Below are 4,647 nucleotides of genomic sequence, written 5' to 3' on the forward strand. Positions count from 1 at the left end.
ATAAGTAAATATAAAAAAAAAATTAAGAATAACATGTTGTTTATTTGCAGAGATGTTGAAATATGTTATTTTATTTTTATTTTGTATAATACAGTATTATACCGCATACTGACTGTGGTAATCGGGGGCCCGGATCAAAAATACAAACGGGGGCCCGGGGTGCTACTTGGTGTATAGCACCCTGGGCCAGTCCGCCCCTGGTTACTGATAGACAAAAGACACAATAATAATAATATGCATCTATTCTATCTAAAAATATCTTTACTATACACTATACAGTATACACACAGAATGTATGAACGGTAAAATGTAATGCGTTAACTATAAAAATATGTTTTTAATAAGTATGTTTTTGATACTGTAATGAATCTGTAATGAAAAACTGAAAACACTAGAAACGTTTTTTTAACGATTAAAAACTGGGGGTGGGAAAAAATTGGCCTCTTTAATTGTTTGCACACCTTAAAAAAAACTGAAATGGCGTCCCTGGACCTTGGGAAGTGATACTGGATGGTCTCTACTTGCTATATTACTAGACTGAAGAAAAAATCAACAAAAATATTAATTGGAAAACGTTTTATTTTTTTTTTTATACGTATACACCTTGATATTTATTATAATATGTTATCTTGTTTGCTTAGTAAGAGATTATCGTACTTATTTTTTCGAGTCCCATTTTTATGTATTAATGATTAGTCGGTTTTAATCAGTTATGACGTAAGTACTATAATGTATCTACCATTTATGAAATTGAACTATTCAAAATGTAATAATATTTTTTTTAGATATTATTACCAGGCCACAATATTATATGATTCCTGATTCCCGATTCCTTTATTTAGTTTATGTCTATATATGTGTAATTTTTACTTTACAATATTACTTTTTTCTATTTTTTCTCGGTGGTTATATAGGTCACCACTCATCTAAAGTGTCACGGTAAAAATATATTTAAATAATACTAAACAAAATTTCAATATATTGAAATATGTAACCTACAACTTGGACAATATTCTTTGACTGTACACACCGTATGACGGCGTCCGTGTAAGTGAATATTACATACATCAAAGACCCTATGTATATATATATATATATACCTATGCACAATTTAAGTCATCCCGAGTCCGTATATAATATAGAAAGCGATAATAAAAGTGTTGCACAGCTACATCGTAACTGCATAAGTATCTATTAGAAAACGAAAATGTACACACACGTGTGTTTACATGATTTGATTATATTTAATATATTATTAAAATTTGGTACTAATATTAATTGTATGTTAGGACATACATTATATTTAAAATGCATATTGACGCTTTTGTTTTTAATTTAACATTATTTTTATGAGAATACAAGGCTGCTTTTCTAAAGTAAGTATTTACATTTTTATTGTTAGTAAAATATAGTGTAGTATGCTATATCTATATAATAATTATATAAATACGATTTTATTTGTCATTAATTTTATTTTTATCAAAACAAGGGTAAACAATTTTAAAAGTAATTACCTATATTTTTATAATTAGTAAAATATTACGATGTGTCTATAGATGCTTGACCATGGTAGGTAAGATAATGTATACTCGACCATCGTCGGGCGTCTAGTCACTTCGAAAATATTATTAAATTAAAATAAATTTATAGAATATGTATTTTCTTATTTATTTTTATGATTGAATTGAAATCAGTGCAGTAATGGTCAATAATACAGGACAATAAGTGATAAGCATATAATATGGTATTGAAATAACACGGGCCTACAATATAATCGATGTATATAGATACGCTAAGAATTAAAATGTATAAACATACAATTTAAATTATAAAATACCTACCTATCTGATGTGGAATCTTGATGCACAGTGCACACGGGCTATAGTACCGACTATATATTATATGACAGTGTAGTGTATCGCGTTTGTGCCTCGTGCAGTGACTGCGAGTGGTGTCTAATAAATTGCCGTCTTGCTAGACTGAAGAAAAAATATACCAAAATGTTAAGTACACATTTAATTTGTTTTCATATATACTCACCTTGATATTTACTACATTATGTTATCTTGTTTACGTAGTAATAGATTGTTGTACTTATTTTTTCGAGTACCACTTACATGTATAAGGCGGTTTTATCGGTCATAAAACGAGTTGTACTTATCTTCTATCTATATATAATACCTATAATATGTATTTATTTATATATAATATGTATTGTACACACGGGATTATTTTTAGGCACGTTGCCAAGGGGTGACAAGGTTGGGCTCTAGCCCCCCCCCCCCTCACAGTGAACAGTTCAGCCCCCTCGCCAGACCCACCACTGACAAATATGTACGATATAATAAAGTCATAAAACATTATTCTTAAAAGAGGTGGGTATATCATACAATATAAAAACTTGTGTAGTATATAATACTATAATATAGATAATGATATTATGTTATATGATACGAACAAATTTATATTTTTATTTAAATAACCTCAGTATTTTTTAAAAAAACTTTGGCCCATGTAAAAAAAAATATTTGCCCCCCCCGGAAAAAAATTCTAGTACTGTAACTGATTCTTTTATATCTTTTCGACCTGTTTTATATGGGCAGTGAATAGTAGAAAAGTGGGTGTCACTGTGCAGTACAGTAGGTTGGTTACAAGTGGGACACTGTAATGGAAGGTATTAATTTGAATTCAAATTGAATTATTCAATGATATAATATCATTATTGTATAAGAAAAACGATGCCTATGATATTTGTTTGGCAATAGTATCAGACATCCTTAGAGTTGATATACCATTATATACCACGACGTTTACTGGTCTCTAAAGTTTAGTGTTTTGATATCATAATAATAAAATGGAAAAATAATGATATAGAGTATAATATTTCACATATTCTGAGTGCAAGGTATAACACACATACGGTCACGCCGTTTACATGCCTTTTATAATATTTTCCTAACGGACCGGTCTCAGAATATACACATATATATACTGATGCGGCCACGGAGGTAGAGAGTGTTTTGGTAGGTCGGTAGCTGTATAGTGTATAGATATTGGTGGTACTCGCACACAAATTAATAACACGCGCAGTCTGCTTAAGTACGCAAACGGTTGTTTATTATACCAATAACAATAACAAAATACAACGTGCCAGGTATGTTCGTTGCACGAAAACTATATCGCCGGCGGCGGAAAGTGACATTTACAATAAGTGATAAGTAATAACCAGAGCTAGGATTTATATGCAACAGCGTGTTTTTTTTTTTGCGATATCTGATTATTGATTTTGTCAGTAATGTCCATGAATCACCTCGCTCATGATGAGATAAAAGGTGGTATTTTTATTTTGCATGTTTTTGCATATTTTGGATAAAATGCATACACATGTTAGAAATCTGTAGTTGATTTAAAATTTTACTGAATTTGTCAAAATATATTATAATAATAATAATATATTATTGCATATATTGAATTAAATGAATATTATTGCATATTTTGATTATAAGAATGCGAAAAATGTATGTTTTATAAATTTTGGTTTTTTTGTCAAACATACATTTTATTTTTATAGCTTCAGTCAATACAAAGCCATACTACGATCCAATCATCGATCATTAATTTTCGACAATTTGAAAAAATATGTGGTCGTAGCATGACGTAGTGAATGTGAATTATAAATTTTATTTCTCAATTATATTATATTAAAACAAACAGCCAATAACTGATGTATTTCAATAAATACATATTTTTTTTGTAACTATATTTTTGTTTTTATCTGAATATAATAAAATTTAAATGCATATTTTTGCATATTTTGGTAAATAAATTGCATATTTTACCATTTTTTATTGCATAAAAATCCTAGCCCTGGTAATAACTTATAATTTCTTTTAAATGTCGGCTGATCATATAATATAACGGTCGGATTAGTCGGACGGTCGGTGAACGAGAGACCGTCCGCCGCCGACCGATACTCGTACAGCGCGACTTGCCTTCCCGTCCCACCCTGTGCCTTTGAGGCGTGTATCAAAACTGTATAACTTTTTATATCAAAAGATACAATAATAATTAACGATACCCGACCGCATACACATTTGACGAGAACGTTGATTTCGCCGCTCGTCCAACGTCAACCATTGACCAATACCTATCGATGATTTGACTAGGTATTACGACAATCTCGTAACACAATAAATTACAATGCGTTTGGCACACCACACTACACATGCACATGCAGTCTTGTCAAGTATTCAAATTTTTTTTTACTTTTGGGAAGTCAGAATTCGAAATTCCAAGAAGGTTTGGAAAGCGTCAAGAAAAACAAAAGTAAATGAAAAAAGTGGTAATTTTTAGGCAAAACCAATTTATGAAAAAATCGAGTTTATTTTTTTGGTGTAACTCAAAAATTAATAACCGTAGTCCCATGAATTTTTCACAAAATATTTATAATAGCGTTTTCTATAAATGTTGAAAATTTTAAAATATTTTGAGTCTTTTTTTATTTAGTTGTACATTTGAGAAATTTTTTTAAAATTTTTCTCGATAAAAACTTTTTCACATAGTGAAAATGCTTAGCAAATTGAAACAAGGTTCCGTATGAGTTTTATTAACATAAATCAAAATTATTAGAGATGCATAAACACGATC

At 29.8% G+C, this 4,647-nt stretch overlaps 2 protein-coding genes and 1 long non-coding RNA gene across 11 annotated transcripts in view; 1 reads left to right on the plus strand and 2 right to left on the minus strand.

The window, feature by feature from the left end:
• LOC115033652 overlaps positions 1-2,415 on the minus strand; it is a 4,491-nt gene extending 2,076 nt beyond the window's left edge. The window contains exon 1 of the long non-coding RNA XR_003838937.1: positions 1,842-2,415. This is a non-coding gene — a long non-coding RNA (uncharacterized LOC115033652). The remainder of the gene's footprint in view (positions 1-1,841) is intronic.
• The window catches only part of LOC100570512 (ring canal kelch homolog), a 278,429-nt gene that overhangs the window by 206,233 nt on the left and 67,549 nt on the right, over positions 1-4,647 (minus strand). The window lies entirely within an intron of this gene.
• Positions 1-4,647, plus strand: part of LOC100158704 (kelch-like protein 3) — a 255,214-nt gene that overhangs the window by 162,472 nt on the left and 88,095 nt on the right. The gene's annotated exons all lie outside the window — the stretch shown is intronic.

The sequence above is a fragment of the Acyrthosiphon pisum genome, chromosome A1 (genome assembly GCF_005508785.2).
Source record: "Acyrthosiphon pisum isolate AL4f chromosome A1, pea_aphid_22Mar2018_4r6ur, whole genome shotgun sequence".
In the NCBI taxonomy this organism is placed as follows: Eukaryota; Metazoa; Arthropoda; class Insecta; order Hemiptera; family Aphididae; genus Acyrthosiphon; species Acyrthosiphon pisum.